The 27,184-nt window shown below is 38.6% G+C and overlaps 1 protein-coding gene across 4 annotated transcripts in view; it reads left to right on the forward strand.

Annotated features, from left to right (window-relative positions):
• thsd7ba (thrombospondin, type I, domain containing 7Ba) overlaps window positions 1–27,184 on the forward strand; it is a 171,601-nt gene that overhangs the window by 52,158 nt on the left and 92,259 nt on the right. The window lies entirely within an intron of this gene.

Here is a 27,184-nt window from a genome sequence, read left to right on the forward strand (position 1 = left end):
GAGAGAGAGAGAGAGAGAGAGATTTTTTTTTTCTCTCCCCTGTCTGCGGTAGGCCAACATGCGCAAATGTCATTATACAAAAGACCATTATACCCTTGAAGAGTTTCATATCACCCATGCAATCATTAAAGAAAGAAAGATCGAGAATTACGATAATCATTTCACTCAATTTAACTTTAATAATGTTTTCCTGGTAGCGTAAACATTCCCTTGAAAACCTCCATTAATCAAATTACATATGCATATTCTTTTGACTGCTGCTTGGCTGATGCTGGATGACCTTGTTTATTAGTTGCCACAATATTGCAACGATTTGCAATGTTTGCTTAAATTATGATAAGTTTAAAGACTACAAACACCCTCAAAAGTAAACTGAAAAATGATTACCTTGGGGCTAAAAAAAATTATAATAATAAATCATCTCTCTTTGCAAAAAAGGTATTTAATATTGTATACCCCACTGGGCTTGCCGCTGATATCAACTTGCTTGTAGTGTGTGTGTGTGTGGGTGTGTGTGTGTGTGTGTAGTGCAGGTTACTGTTCTCTTATAAGGTGCTGCTTATATGAGCTTTTAATTCATATTCAGATTTTGGAGACCCAGCCTGGCAAAAGCAAAGAGCTGCACTGAAGCATAGCATTACTTCACCTGTGATAACTTTAACAGTTCTTCTCATAAAAACGTTATTTTATTTTAATTGGGAGTTTTTTAATGCACATGAGCTTAATATTAAGCGAAACATGTCCCTTGGATTTCTCCACAATCCAAATCCCACCATTGTGTGGTATCACAAAGAATAAAGTGCTTTTTATAGAGCATTTTCATCATAATGATATATATATAAAAAAAATATGCTATATTGAATAATATTGTGAGGTTTGTTGTTGACAGATAATATGCTGTGGATAAAAGAAAATGCACTTCTTTCCTGTGATGGCTTCCTAAAATACTTTTTTGGGTGGAAGTGTCAGCAGGGATTTGTTGTGACATCCTCTTCAACGCTAGCATGACCGGAATACTGAAACCCCAATATGGTTTTAAAAGGAACATTTTGTGAGGGTGATTCACCAGGAATGGCTGCCATTAAAGACAAAATGGCAAACTACCTTTCATATCCCGGGAAAATCCAATTTATGAAAGCAATATTGAATTTAAAAAAAAATAAATAAATAACTGATATGCTAATCTGCGAGCGCTGAAGTGGGACTATACAGGAAACTGTTGTAATATCACTAATCACCACTAGATGGCGGTTATATCTAAGCTGCACTCGCATTGGTCTTATTCTGCTCTATATATACGACAATGTGGGTAGATCTAATATTTTCTGAAGGATTTCAATAATAATCTGCAGTTCTAACATAACACAATATTAAAATTTACTTCCAGTTAATTCTTGTGAAAATAATTTTTTTTTTGTCGGGTGAGGTAGTGGATCTTTTATACATCCAGTATAAAATTATGAAAAATGAAACATGCATTTTGCAATTTAGGGGATTTAGTAATCTCTTTTAACGATCGGCAATTGCATTTTAGAAGTTACTTGCTAAAATGCTCCAGTATATTCCTCCGAACGAAGTGGACGATGTGTGGGTGGCTATCATTTCCATGGAGAAAATGTTCAGGCAGAAGCTGAGAAGCGTTATCTTGTGTAAATATAGCCCATGCATAAACCAAATCAATGACTGACATGAATTTCCTTTTTTTCTTTTTAACATGCGACAAGTGGAATCAATTTTAAAATATATAAATGCTGATTTTTGCTGCTGCATTTTATTGCAATATTTTATTTTTCATTTTGCACACATGCTTATTGTTAATATTATATACTAATTAAGAATTATTGGTAACAGTCTGTAAGTCATCGGAGATGGTTAAGTTCAGGTGAAGGTCAGGTCACTCAAATTCATGCTTTAGTGACGAGGCTTTTCTGTTCCAGCCTGACTTGCTTTGTGCCCTTGTGTACAAATAACAATCCCTTACATATTCTTTTCTTTGAAGAGGTGTGAAAGAATTTCATCGATTGTGATCCTCTATGTAAAGGCCACGTGTCTCAAAACGCGTAAACAGTGATTATGAAAAGTCAACACACCCTTATTTAAATGTCAAATTTGAATTCAATTTAAATTTATTTCATTTTGTTGCGTCCCAAAAAATGAGACCAAGGTACCGTGTCATTGTAAAGCATTTTACATCTATAATGTAACCTATAACCTGAAAAATGAAGAACACAGATACAGTTGCACAAGTGTGCACACCCTCCTATAACTGGGGATGTGGCTATGTTCAGAATTAATTAATCCTAATAAAATTAATATCTATCCAAGGGTTTTGGTTTTGGGTTCGGCACACAACTGCAAACATTTACACTTCGTCAGGTTATCCCCCAAAAATGTTTTCTTTCTTTCTTTTGTGTAAACAAGCCGACATTAACCGTGGCTTCTAATTTGGTAGCATGACTTATTTTTAACGGTGTTAAGTTTGAAGTTTTATTTTTGGAATTTAAAATCAATTAAAATAATCAAAAAGAGTTGATGAATTTGACTTTTATTGTCATTTCGGAATCCTCTCAGAGGACTGATTGCCCTCTGAAAGGCAATTCCCGTGTTCATCCTTGTTTTGTTTCAGTATTTGTCCTTTTGCTGCTTCTGTTTGCTCATCTTATGCCCAATTCATGGCAAACGAGTGATTGGAATTTTTTTTCAATAACTGCAGATGATATTCCGCCATAGTTTCAGCAAACCCCAGAAGCCCAAAGTAGAGATCAGCGCAGGGTCGTATGGGTGTGCCCGCAAGTGGTTTCTTACAATTCTGTTAAGAGAAGATATGATCCCAGAGAAGGCACTTATTTATTTATTTTTATTTTTTTCTGTCAGATCACACTGCCATAACTAACAAATATGACAAAAAGTGAATTTGGTGGTGGTGGGTTGGGAGGATTGCAAAATCCCACTCAAGGCCGTAGTCCTACGTGACAAAAAGAATAAATAATGGTCCCTTAAGCGTAATCCTGCCGCAGCCATGCTTCACTGTCACTACGGCGTCCTTTTGCCGTTATGGTCTGATGAAAGCCACGTGTGTCAATCTTTTTTTATTTATTTTTTTTATTTGTACTGTGTTCCTGTTTCCTTCGCTTGGTTACATAATGTCACATAACGCTTGTCTCTGTGACAGATCCATGTAGAACGCACTTGCCACACATTTGTTGACCTTCAGCACGCATGCCGTTTTCAATTACAATAACCGTCCTGCCCCTCTTGGAATAGCAAGGTGTGGTTTTGCATGCCTTATCTCTGGCGTCCTTGTCAAGTAGCTGCCTTATTTGTCCGTCTCTCCTCGCAGCTGGCCACATGGCTTATTCTTTGGGTGTTAGTCCGATGCACGGCACTTGAAGAGGCTGTCGCAAATCCCAGGCACAGGACTGTCGGCCTGCTGGCCTTTTGCTTGGATCTCCTTCTTCCATCACCCGTATTAACTCTGGATCACTTGCTGTATTCACTAAATCTTCCCTCCCGTAATAGAATTAGTGTTACGCTTTTCCCCCGTGATGGTGGCTCCCCCCCCCAGTTGCCCGTCCAGATCTGCCTTTTTTTTTTTTGCGTTGCCATTTTCCCTTTTGTTATTCTCCTGCTGTCTTTTAGACGTCACCTGTAATTACGTCTAACGAGAAAAGAAAGGAGTAGTTCACCGGAAAAGAATGCGTGAACTCTGGTGAAAATGTATAAGCTCCGGCGTTTGATGTCATGGAAATGCGCAGCTGCAGTCGCTCGGTTGGGTTTAATGTGCCGCTTTGATATCTAGCATCTGCCTTTTTTTGTGGGTGTGTTGTTTCGATTTAAAAAAAAAAAAAAAAAAAAAAAAGCTGATTTGGTCAAGTCGTAAGCGTGTCATCCCAGTGGAGTCGCTTTTCAGATAAAAGTTCATTTTTAAGCGATTCACTTTTCAATGCCACTATGGCTCCTTGTCGGACTTGCTGTGATAAGACGCTACAAATGGGATTTTACATTTTAAAGCTCCTTTTTTTGGAGTCCCGACCACTTGGCACTAAGTTACTATCTCGCTCCTGCAAACTCTTGTCGGTATTTTAATGAATATTTAAAGCTCATGTATTAATGCAGCATTTCAAAAAGGATTAGGGATGTTAAATTAACAAAGAAAAAAAATGATATTCTCACTCTTAGCTCATCTGCAAGTCATTCACACGCCATAAGTTGTAAAAAAAAAAAAAAAAAAATGTTCTTTAAATTTTTGCTCCTCTTCTAACTTGTGAAAGTGTCAGAACACAAAAGTGTGACAAGGTTGTTTCTCTTTCCTCCCATGTAAAGCATTTTTTTTCTTGTTCTCAGCTTGTTCTTCCTCCAATTACAGCGCACAACAAACAGATTTAAAAGAAGACCTTGATTTTCTTTCCTTTTTTTTGTAATACTATAAAACAAAAGACCACCTCAATGTGAGTGCGCATAATATTTCTTTGCTTTGTTTCACTCCGTGCTTGACTAATTACGCATTTAAATTGAATTGCCATCCATTTTTTTTTTAAGCGTCTTTGTATGTAAACAAACAACACCCCCACACACAGCTAAATACTTTTCAACAACACTCGCATTTAATGACATCGGGAGGAATATTTTACATGAATATTTTAGTGACGTGATACGCACTGTCATTAGAGTAATAACAACTGTCGACTTTTTTTTTTTTATTAGTGTTGTTTTCGTTCTACGGCTGTTCTCCGTGGGTGTCAACACAGCTGCTGTATGTTCATGAAAGCAGCTGAAAATGAACGGACTTACTTTCGTAACCTTTGGCAAGCATGGCTGTGAGGGATATTGTTCTGATTAATATTGAAAGTATGTAAAGAAAAGTAAAATAAAATGTGTATAAATAAATAAATAATTAACTTATTAAAAAAAAATATATATATAATTCTCAGACTGATGATACTCAAGTACGATATTTTTATCTATTTATTTTTACTTTGATTCCACTCCGGTGTTAATAAGATGTGTGTCATAATGCATAATAGCTAAAGTTTCGAGTGCTTCTGCCTTGATGTCATGTTGGAAAAGTTCAGAACCAAAACATACTTGCGTGTGATGTCACTGCACTCATATGAAGAATCAAGAAGCAAAATCCTCAGGTAGGAATCGAATACTGGCAACCGGGTCTAAAAAAAAATATCCCTAATTATGGCTAAATATAATGACAGTGCAGTGGGCAGCAGTCTGTGCATTAACAAAAAGAAGCTTAAGGGAAAAAAAAAAATCTTTAGTCGAGTCGAACTCTTTTGACACTCAAAGCCAGAATGGTGACAAGATGAGGTTGTATTACACAGTTATAACACAAGCTCTCTTTATGTCTTTATAGCAACGACCGTGTTTAAATTTAATGAGATAAATACATTCCTGGGCTCACTGTTTGACTCCTCTATTATCTCGGAATGAGCGGGTGTGAGCATCATGCGGGCTGATTTGTTGTGGCAGTTATCCGAAATGGTTGCAAGAGTTTGTGTTCCAGCAGATGTAGATGTATATCTGTAAATGTAAACACATAAAGTCGCTGGCAGGCTCTTTTATCTATTTCACTACCATGAGATGCCCACATTCAAGATGTTGGTTTAAGTTTGGAAAATATACCGATATTTGGCGCCCAGCCAGTCGCAGAAGGTTATTTTGTGAGTTAAGTTCAGCAGCACAAACGTGTTGAGGAAGAAAAGACGATTGCGACAAAGTCTCGGCAACCTGCCGCCTCAGAAAGCAGAACCGACAGACACATCTCCTTTCAATTTTCAAACGGAGCATCGTTGGATGTTTTATGTGCAATGAATCCTTTTTCTGCTCTTGATGCCAAATCAGCGATGGCCCTGTCGTGATGAGCAGTCCCGGCGTGGAAGGCTCATGACATTTCAATATAGACGCCGTTTTTCCCTGGATGTGCTATCAGCAGGTGTACAGGAATCAGCATGTCAGGTCTTCCTTGCGTTTATTCCTTTTACGCCATACAAATGTTGCCAATTTGAAAACGCTCCCGACTTGTGCGCCTTGCGCACCACAGGAGAGGATCCCATGGCGGTTAATTATTTTATTATGCTCCAACCTGGAGCCGTAGGTGACTTCTTTCTCCATCCTCATTTCCTGTGCTATTATATACCGTTTCTCAGCTTGTTTCCATCCAATTAAGAGAGACTGCGTGCTTTCAGACAATTGGATAATGGCTGGATCTGGCTGCTTGCTTGTGTTGTCCTGCCTCAAAGTCAGGCTCTAGTAACACAGTGCCAGGTGAGAGTGTTTGTTGCTTGATGTTGATGTTACTTTTGAAAAGTAATAATAATAGAAAAGGACTTGTTGCATGCAGATCAATATTCTTCCTAAATTTGTGGTTACGTCCTCCATCAAGCGTCTCCAGTTGGTCCAAAATACTGCTGCTGTCGCCTCCTAACTGGTGCTCGTGTAACATTTTTGAAACTCGGCATAAAGCACATTTTATTCTTTGGATTTTGACTCGGGATGAGACTTGGTTTTTGTTTGACAGTTTTGTGCTTTTTTTTTTTTTTTTTTTACAGTTTTTATGTTTATCAATGTATTGTTTTAGCCATCTTTGCTGTCATATGACTTATTATTATTTTTTTGCTCCATGTGCAGCACTTTGTATGCAGCGGTGGTTGTTTTAAAGTGCTCTATAAATATATTTGAGTAGAGTTACGTTTGATAAAAGTGATGTTGATAAAGCAGCCGAGTGAGTGATGGAGAATGCATTTCCAGCTATTTAGAATAAAGTTTTCTAGATTTATCGAAGTTCTTTACTTTTAAACTTTTGTTTGCTGTTATATTAGTACCAAATAAAACAAAAGAGCCCATTCGTCTAGTCGTTACATATTTTGATTACTGTCGGCTTCTAACAGGAAATAAGCGGCATCAGTATTGTCAAACATAATAAAAGATGATTCGTTTAATAATCCCGTCTTGAAAACTGTTCATGGTGATTTTTACTAATTTATGTGGGGGGGGGGGGGGTCATGTTTAGGATTAACCTTCCAAAGATCGTTTACACATTGCATCCGCTTGTACTTTGCACATTACAAATGTCGCATTCACGCGAATCTGTGCAGAATAAGAATGTGGAGTTCTGACGATAATCCTAATATTTCGTACGTGGCTATTACCGCCTAATGGATTCCATTTCCACAATGATCATAAACCAATCAGGTTAACGAACAGCTATGTTTTAGCAAAGTGCTCTCTGGCCACTATGATATTACCGGTGCTTTGCTTGAAAAAGAAATAAATAAATAAAACAATTCTCAGTGGAGCCAGTTAGTCGTCATATCTGGAGTTGAATCTCCCTTGTAATGACTCTCTGTGTTGTGTTTGCATGTTTTCCCCGTGCTCGTCGAGGTTTTCCGAGTACTTCACTTCCCTGAATTCCACCGAATATACGTAGTTAATTGAATCGTCTAAATTGGCCATAGGTGTGAATAATTGCTCGTCTATATGTGAACTGTGATTGAGTGGCCACCAGTTCAGGGTGTACAGCGCCTCTTGTTTCGAGTCAGCTGGGATTGGCTCCAGCTCACCCTCGACCTTAACGAAGACAAGTGCTTTAGAAAATAGATGGATGGAATTCCCTGTAGTTCTCCTCAGGGAATGTAGGAATGTTTTGTGGCAAATGTTTCTTCTTCAGCTATACCTGATGTACCGCTTCAGACTGATTTATGTCAACTTGCATTCAATTATATTGCTTTGACGATATGGATTTGAGACTTTTGGTCATTACCATGGTCAAAAAGCGCAACTAACTTTATTTTTTTAAATCAGTATGGTGCTGATCAGTGCTTTGTAAGAGCCCTTAAAAAAAAAAAAAAAATCGCAGCTTTGACGATCTCAAAATCGCATCGTCCGAGATGACGATTTCAGCTCCAAAAACGTTCAGCTCTGCGATGTATCCATATGCAAAATGTTCAAATAATAATGTTTGTTGTGCTAACTTTGAATTTTCAGAAAACATAACCTCCATTTTGACGCATTATGTCAGAGGACTCCCTCTAGATTTATTATCGCTCAAACCTTCACCTTGTTTGTTACGTTTCTCAGTTTTAAAGCATGTCCATTTTTTTTTTCAAATCAAGAAGAGTGCATTATTTGGGTACAGCTCTTTCAAGCGCTTATCTTTGAATTGAAGTGAGAGGTGGACAAAGTGGAGCAGGAAATCATTATATTTTTTTGTGTTGCTGTCTTGGAGTATTGGCTGATTTTAATCACTGTCTTAGCAGAGCCAGAGCCAGGCAACATTCAGACAGGCGTGTAGAAGCTGCAAATGGTATGTGAATTTAGATTAGCGAGCCTATTGATTGTGGTTGAGGTTCACTACAATTGGCAAAAGAGACCACTGGCATTTAATGTGATGAACAAGCGATACAGTTGGCTCATTTATTATTTGGTTCTAATTTATCGGAGCATATTTACTAAATGCATCGGATTGAGTTATGGATCTTCATAATAACTGAAATTAATATCAATTACTATCCACAAGCTGACAGACAATATTGGGTCATTTGTCTGTGTGCTGAGAGGAAACTCTTTTTAAAAATATGTTAAGACGTTAGTTTACTATTTACATACTTTATATACTAAGTATATACTTTACCATCGTAATTTTATTTATTTTTTGTGGCGTCAATCTATAATTCTAATTATTAGTCTGGTTGCACCGGGACTGTGTTTAAATGGCAATCTACTTGACACAGGTAATTTTGCACTAACCTATAGGTAATGCCTGATGACTTGTTGCAGCTTCCTTCCGTCATTAATTGCAGGCAGCTGTGGCCGCTGTTTTCTTCTTCTCTTGTATTAAGATGTTTATTGGCACTCCGAGATAACGTTTGCTGTCAAACTAAGCATAAAATAAAGAGGACTACACGTGTTAAAACAACCACCTATGTTTGTCTCAAAATAGTCCATTTGGCTTAATGCTGACATATAAGATGAAATGCCATAGATGGGCTAACAGATACCATCTATATGTTTTTTATTATGCTTTAAGCAACAGATAACACAAGCAGTGGAGCAACACTTACACAGAAAAAAAAATACTTACAGGCATGGATTCTTTATCCTCCATGAAAACGACTTACGGAGTCCCTTCCTGTAGTTGTGAAACTCTTCTTTGTTTCTGTCTTTTTGTATTATACCGCCTCCCAAGTCACACACACTAAAATGAGTCACAATGAATTAATCAAGATGCATAAATTATTTAATTCTTTGCATTCTATTTCAAATCATTATCAGCTTGTCTCTATAAGGGCGGTTTTATAGGAATTTCCTTCTTAGAGGCATTTTTGTTCATTTCAATAGGGACAGATGAGTTAAGATGCATTTTTCGAGCTAAGAGCGTGTTGCGGGAACGGAATAAAGGTTCAGTGCCCTCTCTGATTCACACTTTTTTAATAACGACAGCATAGTGCAGAGTGAAGCTGAGGTCGATCCTGATGCGGCATCATCCAAATGTGAACGATTTGTTAATTTCCTCGGAAACCGTCCATGGCAACAGCATCATTGTTTGAATGGGTAATTGAGGTGACATAAAAAAAGTTGGTTCAAAAGCCTGGACAATGCGGAACATTTGACTAATTACGTGAAACCATTATGATATCTTCACAATAGAACAGTGATGTATTGGAAGTTACAATATACACACCTCTTTACAATGTCAAGCATGTTATGTAGCCATAATAAATCAAGTATGGCCTTAAAACAATTAACAGTTCAACCAGTGATATATTTAGGGCAACAGGCATCAATAGAGTATTTTTTCCTCATGAGACTTGGATTTACGAAAATGAAATCTCATCTAGCTGTTAGTTAGCATTTTGCATTTTTTTTTTTTTCCGAAAATTTACCAGCTCCCATTTTCTTTTTAAGAAATCCAATTTAAAGGAAGCATTCACTTCGTTGCTATGTTGGAACTGAGATGACTTTACATTTTATTTGTTTGGACATTATGATATGATGAAGCCTTGACATTTGATTTTATTTGAATAAATGTTCGAAATACAGTTAATATTTAAATAAATTTACTTCTTACATAAGGACTTGACCATTTGTTTCGCAACAGCAAATCATACTCAAGTGTGATGACTTTATTGTGGAATTAAATTTTTTTGTCAGTCCCAAAGTCTTTTTTTTTTTTCGTCAAGAATATCCGCTCAACAAAGAAGTCACACGGGGTCAGTGCCAAACATTACAAAAGGTATTGCTGGCACATGCTCAATCAAAATTCCCTTCTTCAGCCTTCGTTGGTTGACAAACCACTTGCTTAATCGCCAAAAAGTCGCTCAAAAAAAATTTGATGATTGGATCTAATTCAAGTTATCTTGGGATATTTAGTGATCTTCCTAACGTTTGAATTAGTCATGTGCTTAACATTAAGGACGACCCTTAATTAAAAATGTAAAATTAATTCCTTGTGTTGAGCTCTCTGAGACAGCTGTGGGGTTCAGCACCTACATGAAATCTTCATTAAATCCTCTCTTTTATCTTCTTTTCACTTCCTCAGAAAAAAACAATCATCGTATCCGCGCTTGTTCAAAGTAATTAATTATTTCTGTGTGGGGCAGCTTGTTAAAAATGTAGAATGTAAATATGTCTGCATCGAAGTTTGGAGGTTTGTCGTTCGTTCACTGAACACTTTAAACCAGGGGTGGGCAAACTTTTTGATTGGTGGGCCACAATGGGTTCTAAAATTTGACAGAGGGGCCTGACCTGAAGTAGATGGATCGAATGTTTTGGTAACCTCACCTCATCGGAGAAAAAAAAATACATTTAATTTGAAATAAAAGTCAACAAAAGCATTACAACAATATTCATGTCTTTGAAAAATTACATTTAGAAAATAAAACCTTAACAAGGTTTATTCATTTCATTTTTTTCCAAGTTGGGCGGGCCAGATTAAACCGTTTAACGGGCCGCAAGTGGCCCCCGGGCCGTAGTTTGCTTTAAAACCATTCTCAATCATTGCTTTTCCTGATGTCATGTCATTCTGAAAGTTGTGATAGTCACCGTTGAGCAGAAATTCCTCCCAACTGCACTTGGCTCCATTTCTGTTAGCTAGTCTTATGCCAAGTTGTTGCTTTGAACATTTTCCTCAAATTAGACACTTGGCCGACTGATTAGCACGTCGTCCGCGCAGTTCAGAGATGTAGGGTTCGTGGGACCAATTCCGGCTCCGGCCTTCTTGTGTGTCGTTTGCATGTTCTCCCTGTGCCTGCGTGGTTTTTCTCTCCGGATGCTTCGGTTTCCCAAGACATGGGTGCTTGCTTGATTGGTCACTCTAAATTGTCCACAGGTGTGTGTGTGTGTGCGGATGGTTGATTGTCTTTGTGTGCGATGTGATTGGCTGGCAACCCGCCTACTCCCTGAAGATAGGCTTGGATAATTTTTTTTTATTTATTTATTTTTTTTACATTTCTTTTAGTTTAGTCATGTACGTTTTTAAATTTAACCACATCCATATATTACTACTCATTATAACTTCATTTTCTAATAATATAGTCAAGTGTGAGAAATTAGAATTGGTCTGTCAGAAGGATGTTGCCCGATATATGTAGCGGAGAGTTTGAGAACTGCGTTGTAAAGTTGTCCAGCTAACTTGCTGAAGGCCATCGGGGTGCTGATGTCAAAAGTAACCCAGACGGTGCTCCAGGTGGTGTGTAACACTGAGGCCAAACAAAGCTCATGGGGATCCAATAATTGGTTCCTAGAATTACAACCCCGGGGCACAAAAACGATAAAGATTCCCATAACATGTCAGTACGAAGGATTTTCAAGAAAAAAAAAAAAAAAAAGAGCATCACACAACCCTTGCTGATTCAACGTCATTGGAATGTAACGGCAACCTGCACGTGCTTTGAGGACTACATTGCGAACGCAGACCTTATTCAACAGATTGTACTCCGAGCTTCAGTTTGCCCATCAGATGTGCCGAGTGAAAGCGTCGCAACACTCGATATCCAATTATTTTGATTGTTGACATTTAGATGAGTCAGATGCGAGAAAATCCTCTGGAGCTCCGTCGTCACCTGTATGTTTTCGAGTCAATTCTACAAACAAGTACGTGCTCGGGCTTTGTTTTTGTGTTTTCACAACGAAAATGATTCACAATGACATCGTTTGCGTTTCGCCGTTTGTTGATCAATTCCGTTATAATTTGAGTCGCGCTGAAAATGAAAGGGACAATTTTTTAAATTATTACGAGTTACTAAAATACGCCATATTTGTACGCCAGGCGACTTTTTGGCACCATTGTACCTTTTTCTTAATCCGATTTTTTTTTTTTTAATTTATTTTTTTCCTATGCCCATGTGCCACTCTCACTCATTGTGCGCTTCAGATTTGCACATTAAAAAAAAAAAAAAAATCAGTTATCCTGTCTATATACATCAAACTGAAATTTTGTTATGGTTTGGGGAAACACTTTTTAAAATATTAATTATGTAAATCAAAAACCCATATTGTGTTCATATGCTGATGTCAATCCAAGGAACATTTTTTTTATTTATTTTTTTAAATTGTAACGTAAAAAAAAAAAAATGATCGCCACATCCTTTTCTGCGAGAACGATAAAAAGGAGTTATTTCAAAGTGTAATAGGATCGGGACATTTTTATCTGGCGTCTTTATCAGCTGATTAGCTCGTGCATTGTTTCTTGTCTTGATGTACGGAGTTGTTTCAGTCACCCGGGGTCAAGTAGGTCAAGTCAAGGTGAGATGCAATCAGGGCAACATTGTTGTTGAAGGCTGGCTGGTGCCCATGTAATTACACCGCTGGTAAAGTTTTCAGATAAGGTCTGGGCATTGTTAGGGACTTTAATCTTGTCGGCACAAATGTAGCGTTGCACATTTTTCATGTTAATGATGTTGTCAGGATTGGGTTTTGCATCACACGCTCAAAGTTTCAAGGTGACTGTTTTTCCACAACATGGATGGTCTAAAAAGGAAAAAAAGAAAAACATTCTGTGACAGATGGGTGTCTATTGGGTGGAAAAACCTGCTTGCTTTTAATTATCACCTTTCAGCTTTCATTTTTCACGGGACTTATACAAATACTGCGTAGATCTTAATAGAAACCAATATAGAAAATAGATTTCTATACTTGGCACCACATAAATATTGTACCGCAAGGGGAAATTGTTTATTTTTTTATTTTTTTAATAATTAAAAAAAAAAAAAAGTTAGGTCATCTTATTTTATTTTTTTACTTATTCTGCAAATTCAGATGGCACTGAATAAACCTTGTTGATATATTTTTTTTTTCAAAAACCTATATATTGTTGTAATGCTTTTGTTCACTTTCATTTAAAATTTTATGTATTTTTTTTTCTCCAATGAAGTGAGGTTACCAAAACACTCCATCCATCTGCTCTGTCAAATTTTAGACCCCATTGTGGCCCGCCAATCAAAAAGTTTGCCCACCCCTGTCTGAGAGGAAACTATACTGAACTGACGCAGCCTCCAAGGAAGTCAGGCGAATAAACCACAATAGCATCAGGGACTCCAGAGGCGTTAAATTAACAATATCTGAAGTGAATCATTTTCTGGTTGCACACTTGGTCACACCGAGAAGTGGTCTTAATATTTTGTCCCTCTCATGAAACTTTATCATGCAACCCAAATCTGTGAAATGTTTAGATGGTACATTTGCAATTTTAAACAGGGCAAATAAAACTGAAATGAGTCGCTGTAATAATTTCTAATAAACGTATCAGTGAGGTGAGGAAAAGGGCTTCGAATTAGATTTTGTTGCGGATGAAATTGATTTTGGCCATTTTGGAAAAGCTCCGACAAGATCCCGCATGCTGTGAGAAGCGCCACGCTCTCCAGGTCGTGCCTCTCACGCCTCGGTTTTAAGACGCATAGATCCGGTATGTTGTGGCCCTTGTGCATCGGCGTGTTTGATTGTGGCTCAAGTTTTTTTCCCTCACTTTGAGACTTTCATTGAATTACCACCATGTGGACCCAGCAGCTGCTCCTTCTGCGCTCAGCAGGCCGTTGTCGTTAATTGAAGTGTAATGCGCTGAACAGCAGGGAAGGTCAGACACGGCTCTCTGCTGATGCACCGCTCCTGTCAGAATCTAAATACAACCCACCTAGAAGTCATAACTGCGGCGGATGATTTTTTTTTTTTTTTTTTTACATTTTACCCAATCATATATTTCCCTCAAATGCTACTTTTTCATGTTTAATTCCATTTCTGTAAATCCAATTACCTAAAGCCATTAAAGGCATTTATGACTTTAAATATGCTCGGCTTTTCCTCCAGTCATAATTGCCCCAGTGCGGTGCGCACTTTTGAGATGGTGATGCACAGTCAGTTGTTCGTTTAATTATCTAAAATATCAACATCGCTGCTGTACGTCTGCAGAATACTGAGATTTTTTTTTAAATATTCGTTATAATGGTGATCAGTGCCAGCTCAGTGGTGCATACCACACCGTAAGTAGATTCTGGATTCTTCAGTCTTTGTCTAAGGCAGGTGTGGGCAAACTACGGCCCGGGGGCCACATGCGGCCCGTTAAACGTTTTAATCCGGCCCGCCAAACTTGGGAAAAAAAAATTAATGAGTAAACCTGGTTAATGTTTTCTTTTCTAAATAGTGTTTTTTTTAAAGACGTGATTCTTTTGTTCATTTTCATTTAAAATTAAATGTATTTTTTTTCTCCGATGAGGTGAGGTCACCAAAACACTCCACTATCTGCTCCTGGTCCGACCCCTCTGTCAAATTTTAGAACCCAATGAAAAAGTTTACCCACCCCTAGTCTAGGGCATGTTTCTGTGTTTATAATAACAAGAAAATAAGATGCACATCATTGTTTTCCGGACTCACAATACAAGTTGAAGGCCAATTTCCTTTTAAAAGGCGGCATAGACAAAACTGTCCGTCTTTGCAAGTGGTGGGAAATAAATGGGTCTTGAGTGTTGTTTTGAGAGTGGAGGGAAATGAAGATTCATGTTTGGATTTGAGGTGAGAGTTTCAAAAGGGAGCGCTAATGGAGAAGGCCCCCAGTCGTCCGAAAGATTTGTGCTTGGTCCTGATGGAAGGTGACAAGAGCCGGTGTGTGTGAGGGTGTGTTGATGGAAACGCTCAATCAGTTTGGGTGGGGCTATGTCATGCAGGGCTTTTTAGGTCAGGAGGAGAATTTGGAAATTGATTCTCAGAGAAGGTATGAGAGGTTTGGGGATCGTGGATCACTGGATGGGTGAGTAAGTATACGGCAGAGTTGTTGGGGGATTCACACCCCCCTTTTTTTTTTTTTTGAAGGTAGTCAGTAGAGATTGTCGCGGTAATCCTGATGTAAGGTAAAGGCATGGTTGAAGGTCTTTGAATCTGAGGAGGAAAGATTTGGGTGGAGACAGGCCATAATTGTGAGGAAAAAAAAAATCTCTCTTTGTGATGTGATTGACATGCTGGTCAAAGGAGACGTTTTGTTTAGAAAATGTAGTTTGTGAAGCAAAGTGGGTCCATTGGAGCCATCAGTGTTGAGGGTGACGCTGCGGTTGCTTTTGGTCGAAAGATGATTCTGATTGGTGCCAATTGAGTTTGAGGAAATTGGTTGGAAGCAAATCCTGGCTTGCTCTCGAGAAGAAGTTTTTGGGGTCCAGTGAGTGGCTGTGGTGGAGCGGATCACCATGACGGTAGAACATCTGATCAAAGGGGTGCGGTGAACTACTTTGAACCTTGGAGAAGGGGGAAATTGGGGTGTGTTTAAATATTGAATGAAGGAAGTGATTTTTGTCAAAATGTTTGTCAACTTGGACTCTTTTAGACGCTTACTGGAGGCGCTGAGGATGAGTCGGAGACTCAGATGGGATTCCTTTGGAATGACTGTTTGAACTCTGTTTTTTTGTCTTTTTTATGATTTTTTTTAATTTAATGTACAGATCTTTTTGGTCACCTGCAGCTGTGTTCAAAGTGCTCCATAAATAGTCAAGTTGAGTTGAGAGAGAGGATTGATGAGGGTTCGGGTGCAAGTCGTGGTTTTCATTCCATTCAGTTGTATGGAAAGGTCTGCAGAGTTGCGGGAACTGAAACCGTCTTTGGCAAGATATTGTTGTGCAGATGGTTGGCGGTGGAGTCAAAGCAGTTGTGGTGAACTTGTAAATATTGTCCATTTTGCTTTTTGAAACTTAAGAAGAAAACAAGCACAGTTGTCAGTGTTTGCATGTTTGCCCTGCGCTTATGCGGATTTATGATTCTAAAATGGACACGGGAAACTGAAAGCAGTGTCTGATGTGATTCAAAAATAAGCGCGTCAATTAAGCGAGAAAAGAGCCACCAATTTGATTTTGTTGAACATGAAATTGAATTACCCGTTTGGCAAAGATCAGTGATATTTTCAAGAAGCTCTTGCATGCTGTAAAAAGGCCCCGTGGGGTCTAGGTCATGGCTCTCGCACACCGACTCGGTTTGTTGTGCATCGATGTGTTTGATTGTGGATTCAGTTTTCCTTCACTCTTCCTCCTCTCGGAGACGTTCATTGAATTACCGCCGTGTGGACCCCAGCAGCTGTTCCTTCTACTCTCAGAAGGCCACCAAATATACGCAGGGAAGAACATTTTAATGAGTCATTTTCATCGCAAACATTTTAGTATACCTTCTGGTCTAATTTCATTTCTATGAATCCAAATAAAACCCCATTATGAAATTGGTAAATGAACATTTAACATCACTTTTACTTTTATTGCTTATTCTTGATGGTGTTTGGAAGAAAGGAGGAGGTGGGAGAGGGAGCCATGCTTGGGCTTTATGATTTCTTTCATGGATTCTTTTGTGATTTTTGTCTTCTTAAAGGGGCGGTCAAGTCCCCCAAATTTTTTGCAATGATATGTCCTATGTGACTTAATTAGTCTAAACATGGAATTCTGATTAATATTGCGGTTGCGGAATATGAGTTAAGCCAAAAAATCCACCTGTTTTTAGCCATGTCAGGGGGCGGCCATTTTGTCACTTTCAGTCGACTGAAGATGACATCACAGTTGCTCAGGTAACGACCAATCACGGAATTGGAAATTCATAGCAAATGATTAGCGCTCACTTGATCGGGTCATTGCTGTCCGTTTTTCGAGTTGAATAATCGCATCAATATTCAGGCGGGTTCCTTTTTTTATTTTTTTTTTTTTTTTTGCGGGCGTTTTATTTCGCTAGTGGGTTCATTTTGTCTCACCGCCAAAGCGTAGCGCGAGGAGTTGCTCTTATGAAATGTTGCCGGGGCTGCACTGTAAAGCGCACCTTGTGAAATATTTACGTTGCGACGGGTGCGCTGGTTAAAGTGAAACGAAATTGTGTGGCTGGAGCTGGTGAACGTATGCGTTGTACTTTAAGGGTCCATTTTTTTTTTTTTTTGTGCTATTCTGTTGCATTTCCAGCTTGTTGTATGATGCACTGGAGCATTTCGGGTGTCACATTGACATGCTAAATAAAAATGACAAGCGGATTTATTCATGTTTTTTTTTTTTTTGCCACTGACCTTTAACTCCTGACAAACAAAATAAACCTTACTGACTGCATTTGCCGAATAAATACGATATCCACTTTTTTTTCAATATATATTTTTTTATTTTATTTTTATGCAGCAGTGATGAAATAAGAATTCCCCATTTGAAAGTGAAACTATAAGGTAGTTTCTTAACTACAGAAAGAAACCCCAGTCATTTGGCGAGCGTCTTTGTGTTTAAAGGCAACCAGAGTATCTTGGATATAAATAGAGTAGACAAGATAAATTTCAGTTTAATCATCTGTCTGAAATGTCTTTTGTGTTTGTCCTTGGGATAAAAAGACAGCATTCATGTCGGCACAAGACTGATGGCAGAAATCTCATACAAATGAGGTACAAATCCTCTTGCCTGCTCGGGGGGTGGGGGGCGGGGCTGCAATGAAACAGTATAGAGAAAATGTGTCTTTTGTAAAAAGACACAGTTGAAAGTTTTAGGATTATGAAAACCTCCCAAAAATAATGTGGCCATGTTATGTCACAAACCTTGCTCCTGCTTGCTCATGTTTTTTTTTTCCCCCGCCGCACTACAATAAAGTGTAATTGCACATCCACTCCAGTAGTTGGCAGTGGCGCTCTCATTGCCCATTGTGGCAAGCGAGTATTAACTTGTTTGTTTTACGACGAAAATGCTATAATTTATCGAGGTGGCGGAGAGTGGGTGTTGGGGGGTGGCGGGGCAAATTGTGTTCTTCTTGCTAGGGGGGCGTGACAGAAAATAACTGAGAAGCACCGTTGTAGACGTACAGAAAAAAGTAAAAAAAACACATCCAGGCTGTGACGTACAAATACATTCCAAACTGCTTGGAATACATGGAACTCATAATATATGTGTAAATTAATATTTCCCGTCAACACGGTAGAGTAAAGATTAGCTCCGCTCCTCAGCATTCCTCGACGGAATTTGCATGCTCGCCTTGTGCTTGCGTGGGTTTTCTCCAGGTACTCTGGCTTCCTCCCACATTTCACAAATATGCATGCTGTATTAATTGGAGACTTTTAAACTAGCCACCGGTGTCAATTATTATTATTATTATTTATTTTTTTCTGCCTGGATTCTCCCTGTGATTTCCTGGCCAGTCACGTCTCAAGTTAGTCCAAAGTCAGCTGCGTTAGGCTCCGGCTCACCAGCGAGCCGAATAAGAACAAGCGATATAGTCTATAAGTAAGATATATTATCACCATTATTAAAGTAGTTTTTACTTATGTCAACAGAGTACTCTCAAGTCAGTACTAACACAAAAGGGGAGCACTGAATCGTGACTCGTCAGCAGGCTTGAGTGTTTTGCACCTTATCAGTTTCTTTCTTAGAACTGAAAGGCTTTTAATGACTTTAGAATGAACTTCATCCATTTAATTTCTTGTTAAACCGAGTCCTTTAGAGGAAAGGGGTAAAAGATTGTTCTGAGCACTGAGGTGTAACCAGCAGAAATGAACCGGTGGTGAGGAACTTTTAAGAAAGCTCTCACACATCCAAAAGTAGAATAAATCAATGGGAGCTTCTAAAATATGATTCGACTGCAATGGAAAACAAAAGCAATATGGTGTTCAAGAAGCTCAAAATCCTGCAGCCAGTCAGTTAACTTCAACATTTAGTTCCATGTCATCCACTCACCTACACTCTGGCTGCCGTGAAATAAATTGGATGGCCGGTCATTTCCGGAGGAATGAGTTCAGAACCTTATAACGACAGCCAATGGGAGTCAGTCAGGCAGTGAGCTTGAGCTCTAACCCGCCGCGCCAGTCGATCATCTGTCACATGGAAGTGGCAACGCAAGCATGAAGATGAAATGGAAGCTTCTCTTGCCGCACTCATTAAAGGGTTATTAAAGGGTTCTATCGCAAATTTTATAGTCTTTTTTTATTTTATTTATTTATGTATTTATTTTTTATTTTTTATTTTTTTTTATTTTATTTGTTTTCATTTTATTTGTATTTTTTATTTTATTATTATTTTTTTTAATTTATTTTATTTTTTTTTCAGCATTTTTTTTTTTTCCCGTCGAAAAGACAAAGTAACATATTTAGAAATTAAATATCTCTGTGGAGTCTTCAATTAAACGTTCTGGACTGGTTAGCACGACGGCCTCGCAGTGCAGAGGTCGCGGGGTCGATTCCGGCTCTGACCTTCCTATGTGGAGTTTGCATGCTCTCCCCGTGCCTGTGTGAGTTTCCTCCTGGTACTCCGGTTACAGCACGCGGTTAGCTAGCAAGCCATGCGCAAAAATCTAAAAATGCATCGTCCCGGGAAAGAAGAGCTTGGTGTTATTTAAATTCCTGGGTGTTCCGTCTTATTGTGTTAAGATGACAAATGGGTGTCATTTTCCACACAGTCGAGTGTGAGAGTGTTGTCTAAGTTAAATGAATTAGTGATAGATGTAAACATATAATTTTGACAGTGCCTCAACGTGTCATTATCATCTTCCCAAATAATCCGCACTACATCCTTTAAAGCTTGCAATTAGCAGTGACACTTCTCATCAAATTGTGACAATGTGCGCATGGCCCTGAATTGTAGCTGCCAAAATGGCGCCGTCATAACAAGCTGAAGCAGGCACTTTTTCCCCCTTGTGTGTGTCTGTTTCGCAGCACTTTAGATAAAACGCCTCATCTTTTTTTTGTAGCTCATCAGCATCCACAATTGCGCCAGATGTCAGCTATCTGACTGTTGAGATGCGTTGTTTGCAAAACTCCTCTCTGCCTCTCAGGTGCATGTCACTTGTTATTTGTAAATGCAACACTTATTTATTTGATGGATAATTGACACCGCAATTAATTTTCCTTGATGGATTGAATTTACATGAAGTTTGCTTTCAACTCATTCATGCATACAAATGTGAAGCTAGAATACATTCAAGATGTGGTTGGCGGTCAAGGCCTACTCTGCTAAAAAGTTAAATAAATAAAACAAAATAAATAAATAAAAAATAAAATATAATTAATTAATTAATTTAATAATGATTAATATATATATATTATTGCGATAGCCAATCAGATCATGAGTTGAAAACAGCTAGGCCTCACGTTGAAGGTTGCTATGAAGAATCAACAAATCCACACCAGACAGTCTTACCGTGTGACCGTTAGAAAATCTAAAACATATTATGGCCGAAGGAGGGAAAAAGTGAGGATTTGATTGCAGATATCCTTCCAAGGCCATTTTAAAGACGGACCTTTCAGGAGAAGCTCGCTCTCGTGAGCCGAGGCCGTGTCTCTGTATATTATTTCTCTAGCCGTGGTGTGATAAATGATGTCGTTATGAGGGGGATATATTCAAGTCGGACTAAGTAGGACTTCGCTGAAGGCATCCGTGTGAAATACACGACCAGCCACTGCATTCATGTATATTAATATCCAAATTAAACAATACAAACAAGGACGGGAGCCAGATTAAGTTTCCATCTTTCTTGAAGACAGCACTATTCCCTTCCCATGCTGGATCAATACAAGGTTATAGGGTTTAATCCCTGGAACACCCTGGAATCAATAAAGGAAGTCACCCGTTTGAGTGCCTTTCTCAAAATGGAAGCCTCCTTTCCAGTAACAAATGCTGAACGAGCCTCCTCTTGTTGGCTTTCCTCTGCTTCCCCATTCACTCGGATAATCCAAGTGTCCACAAATCGAGCATCACGCCCTGTCTGGCAGCCTCTCTTTTGTACTCTCAGCCCAAATGCACAGCTTTTAACGCATCTCTCAGAATATGAGTGCCGTTCAAGCATTGTGTGTGATTATGTGAGTGGATTCTAGGTGTTGAACCAACTCGTCAACTTTAGCATTCGTTAGCACGCTACAATAATGGTTGTAGCTTGAGGTCAATCAATCGCCAATTATGTGTTATGTCAATAAAATGGAAATCAACAGGTGGCGGCATCTCAAGAGTGTGGAAATATTTCAAATATTAAAAAGGAGACCTTCTCATGAAGTATGCTAATCTGTCGTACATTACAATAGCGCACCCGCTAATGCTAGCTGATGAATAGCCTTAAATCCTCAAGTCATCAGTCCGCAAATTGGTGTTAGAATTTTTGAGAGTCAGTGATTGGCTGAATTAGACGGTGGTGGAGCAAATGAGGACGGCAGGGACTGTGAATGAGCAATTTTTTTTTTTTTTTTTTTAAGATGACCTTCCAGCAAGTTGGCGGCACAAGAAAATTTTCAGTGATGTCATCAAATTATCACTTTAGCGTTGACTACAAAAAAAAAAAATCTGGGGTGTGTTTGTGTTGATTGGGGAACGATTTTGAATGGAAAGGCTGAAAAACATTTTTGGGAATCGCTTTGCTTAAGACCGCCGATCGAGATGCAAACAGCCTTGAGAGGTGACGACATCCTTGACGCAAGCCTTCTGTTCTCTCTCAACACTCTCGTCTCATTCCTCCACTGATAAGGTCAAAAAGGCATATTTTAGCGCGCAATTAAGCCCAATATTGTATTGTAACTGTCTTATTGTTTGCTATCTCCAGATAGCGCAGTGTGAGAGAGAAATTCGGTGATTAGCGCTGCTGGCAGTGTTGATGTTATGGAAAAGGTCAATGAACAGTGAACACAATGTTCTGACATTTGCAACTGAGAGAATGGCAAAGATCATTATTAGGTTTTCTGATTAATGTAACATCTCGAATCGTGACTTGATGGGAAACAAATGGCCAAACTTCAGAGTTTACCATTTTATACTTTCTTTTTTTTTTCTCACTTTTTTTTCTTCTTTTTTTTTTTTTTTTTTTTTTTTAAAGCATTCCGTACTGTACATTCAGTGCAGTATGTCGCCATCAAAAATAAATTGACTATCATCAAGACTGGATATTGGTTTGGTCCATTTGTGGCCCCCGTTCCGAACTTCCAGAAAATCTTTTTTTTGCCATATGTCCAGTTTAAATATGGCTAGGAGCCTACAATTTTTTTTATAAATAGATACATATATATAAATGTGTGTGTGTGTATATATATATATATATATTATTTATTTATTTTTTCTCTGAAAAGTTCATATTTTGACGATCACATTCACGCAAATTAATTGACAATGTCATCTGCGAGGTTCACTCAGCTCCAGTCAATTAAAGGATAATTGTGCACAGCTGTGAAATGATCTTGTAGTTATGTAGGTCAGGTTTCTCGTGGAAAAAAAAAAAGAAGAAAAACACAGAACACATCGTTGCAAAAGATTGTTATTCCAAGTATATGTTCTGTTTTTTTTTCCAAAATAAAAAGCAAGTGGATCTCCATCATCTATTCAAGTTGTTTCGTGAAGGATTATTTAAAACCGGAGCCGAACCGTAATGAGTCTGGCTCACCCTCACCAGACCCATCAAAGCTTACACCAAAATGAGGATCGGCCCATTTTTACGCTTGAGCGCAGCCTCCGAATATCGAAAACAACCATTCACACTTTCATTCATCCATATTATATTCTTATTTTTATTTATATTTTTGGCGACCAGATGTTCATTGCTTATCATAAGAGCCAGACTCACATTTCCACTCTTGTTTTTTCCTTGCTCTTTTGTTCACCTGTCTTGTTTCTTCCGTCATCCATTGACTGACCCTCTGACACGTGCCGCCAAATTCTCGGGCGCGCGCACTATAAATACACATGACTCTCAGTACATTAAAGCTGCTTTCTCGAAGAGCTTCCGCAGTCCAGGTGTCTGTGCGGCTACTGACCCGTGTTATCAGCCTGCCTCAGCTACCCGACTCTCTCAAAATTAATCCTGACGCCGTCACGCCCCCGCCTCCCCCCTTGTTCACTGTGATGGCTCCCTCGCAGTGCAACAATTCCCTCTGGGTCCTCCACAGTCAGGACTCCGATACGCTCACCTGCATATCCCAGTCCCACAAGAAGTTGCTTTCAATTGAAAAAAGGGGGCCGGCGTGAGCAGGATTATGCTTTATTTTATTTATTTATTTTTTTTAAATGAAGGGAGGTGGCGGGTTGTGAGGCCGGGCTGGCGGAACAGCCACACGCAACAAATCCGATTTATCCAGGAATGGTTTTGTTTCTCTTTCAGGCACTCCCTTCCTCTCATTTGTCCTTTGGTGGAGTCATTTCTGCTTTTGTCTGGTTGTGCTTCAAATCCATTTTTGACGTAATTTTTCATCGGGATCCATTTTAGTCCACTCTACACTCACTTCTCTGATTTATTTTACAGAGACACAACCAATTAGCATTCGGGAAAAGGCAGATAGAGGAACGTCCTTTCACCTCCTGCAACCCCAGCCTCGCCTGAGTTTTTCTTATCTTGTTCTTATCAGACAAGTTCATACCGATGGAGCTGATCATTTGGCAGCTTTGCTCTGCGTCAATTTTACATAGTCGGAAAGATCCCTTTTCTTGTCTTGGATGAAATATTTATCGTGTTCTGTTACATCGATCTGGTTAACATAATACTTCAGTGAGGCTTTTTTTTTAATTTTTTTTTTTAAACAAAGACAACTATTGTTTTTTGTTGATGGAGAAAAGTGAATATATTGCACAAATATATGATAAAAAAAAAAAAAGAGGATTTGAGTTAAGTTGAAGGCCATTTTTTAACGTATCGGTTCAAACATTGCAGAAGTAAAAATTTCCAGTCCTATCCCAATTTTTTTTCTATAATTCCATTTCGACTTTCTGGTGTACACACACATTTGCCTTTTTCAAATGAAGTCAGTCTCATCACATTGACTTTAATCAATGCAATTCTCTGAAGACGTCCCATCCCTGCCTGCTATTCAAATGAGATTCCAACCCGAGTCAATCTAAAAATAAAGAGAGACAACAAGAAACTTAATAGCTTTACTGTGTTGCATCAGTCGCCACTTGGGACCGTATTTTACAAAATAAACGTCCTGCAGTGCTGTGTTGAGGAGCACTTGAAAGCAGCGACTGCAACAAACTCGGAAGATTTTTATGTGATGATATTTAATCGAGCAGAGTTTATCAGACTTCTGAGTAATTATTTTATTATTTATTTCTTTTTTAAAATATTTGTAATCTTTGGGAAGACAGTGAGTTGTCCAAGGTGGCTTTTTTCCTCGGAAATATGTTGTATAATACAAAATTGTGAGTAATACATAAGCAACGCTGGTGTAGTGATTTTATTTGGTCATATAGTGTTACCCACGGCGGAGGCCGCGAGGTTACGACTAAGTAAAAAAAAAAAAAAAATAGTCTGTTATCAATGCTTTGACCCCGTCGGCTTGCCTATCTAGCCACACCACTGCAAAGGGAGCCAATCGGAACGGGCCAAAGTACTTCCATGCCACGAGGATAAACAAGTGGCTGATTGAGTTCGCAACCCTTTCTTCAAGAGCACTTGCTTCGTATGTCCGCCTGTTTGCTGACAGTGCAGGGATATGCCTCACCTTCAGATGCCCCCCCCAAAAAAAATGAAGTTATCCCAAATTGTCGTTCCCGTTGAGAGATGCGTTGGATGTCACTGCTCAACAATTGAGGGTGAAATTAGTCTCTTGGGGTCAAGGAGCGGCATGACCTGTTATTACAACGCCACATTAAGTGAGCTTCAATGGCAACTTTAAAAAGCTCATTTTAGTTTTCAAAGCGCCAGTGGTTTGGAAACAATTGACATTTCCTTGCAGGGAGCTTGTGACCCGGCGAGATGGTTAAACCGCAAGCTGCAATAAATGTGCAAGTGTAACTTTGCTTCATCTAAATACATGCTTGTTAATAAATCCAAATGGGATGTCCTGATACTTTGTGAGCGATGTTTACAAGAGGATTTGAGGATAGATGGCCAGAACTAACGAAAAGAAAAATACGATTCATGGTTTAAAGTAATAAATGGTGTTCTGCTGCAGTGAGCGACTTGCAAAGTGAAACAAGGTCGAGGTTGTTTGGTATCGATTAGAACTCAATTGGGATGTCGTGTGCATTCACCTTTTAAATTACATGTCTACGTTTCAAACATTTAGGGCACGGTTTGCTAAAGCGGCATTTTCTATTGTACCGGCCTGGCTCACCCTTGGTGGTCACGTTTCCGTTTATTCACGGGAATGGCTCACAGTTCCCGGCATGTTAGCGTTTGCAGAGAACCACACAAGATCAGGGAGAACATTTAAACTTGAAAAGAATTTTATGCCGATTGCACCCCAAATTCGGGCTGAGTATCGATTCACATTTCTAAAATCGATTTGACTCAGATTCACTTTGATTGATTTTCGATTCAATGGATTTCTCGCAGTACCAATTTTTCTTCGGTATGGAAGGCATTCTCAGAAGAACCCAAGCTGCAATTAGTGCAAACTTCTTGTGCATTTGTACAAATCTGAATATTTACGTTAAAAATTGAAGCCGATGTAGTTACATTAATCATGTAAGTTTTATTTAACTTGACCTGATCAAGACAACAAATACATTTTTTGTTTTGATTTAGGGAAAAAGTATTGATATATGGTTTTATGACTCGATTGGCTATGAAAAGGAAAATCGATTAATATCGAAATTTTTTATTTTTTATTTTTTTACCTGCCCCAAATAATCCTGATTGAGGCAGCAGTGCAAAACAATACTAATAATCTAGTCTAGACTCAACTTTTGCTGTGCTAATAAAAGCAGATGTTTGCATGTCTAATTAATGTCTCCGAAGCACCTTTGTGGCATTTCAGGTTTATTTACTGTGTTGTCAGAGGCGATGTGTTCCTACAGCGCCAAGCTTATTGAAGGCTGAGTGGGAAAGCAAACGAAAGCATCCAAACACCAGGGGAAATAAAAGTGGAGGTGACTGGATTGTTGGGGCTTTCAGGAGCATGGCCACGAAGGTCAATGAAAGAGTGAAACTTGTGAGCTGGGCCGTAGCGCAAGCTCACGGGACTGGCAGGGGGGAAACAAAGGCGCTAGATGTTGTTTTGCAGTGTGGGACACAAACACATCTGAGCAGAGATTCCAACCTGGGATATATTAACTGCGACTCCAAGATAATCAGTTCATTTTTATTTTTAAAAAGTTCATTTCCAGATATGGTGTTAATGGTTAGAGCACCGATACATATTTACCACTTTATTATCGTGGCTTCTTTAATTTCTCTTGTTTTGATTTAAGCAAGGCACTGCTGTCATTTTAGATTGATCAAAGTAGTGTGGAAGTCAAATATACAAAATTTCAAACGATAGGCATCGGTGAACAGTTTCCAAAAAACATACTTAAGTGTACTGTTACTTAGGGCTGCTCGATTATGAAAAGAAAATATAAATCGCAATTATTTCAGTAATAATTGAAATCACGATTATTTTTTTTGTGGGGGTGCAAAACATTTATTTTTTTAAAATGTAAACAATTTTAAGAACATTGGCAATGACCAAACAACATTTTTAAACCCAGATATTTTAAAATAAAAAAAACAAATGTGCAAAGGTATAAATTTATATGGTTTCCTTGTATGAAGTAACTCATTGGAGTTTTCTTACCATAAATTTCTAAATTCCCATAGAATTATTGTAACATTTAAAAAAAACAATTTCAATAGAACGCTCAAAGTTTGGACTCGTGTAAAGTACACAGACATGTAAAGCGGAATCGTTTCAAAACAACATATCAAGGCAAATGCAAGAAAATCTTAAATTTAATTATCTTTTAGTTTACACAGCTGACTCACCAAGCAACGCTTGCATAGAAACACGGCGACAAGGCAGCATTTTTAACCCGGCATA

Source organism: Idiotropiscis lumnitzeri, chromosome 14 (assembly GCF_059441095.1).
Source record: "Idiotropiscis lumnitzeri isolate Australia: NSW breed Sydney's pygmy pipehorse chromosome 14, RoL_Ilum_1.0, whole genome shotgun sequence".
NCBI lineage: Eukaryota > Metazoa > Chordata > Actinopteri > Syngnathiformes > Syngnathidae > Idiotropiscis > Idiotropiscis lumnitzeri.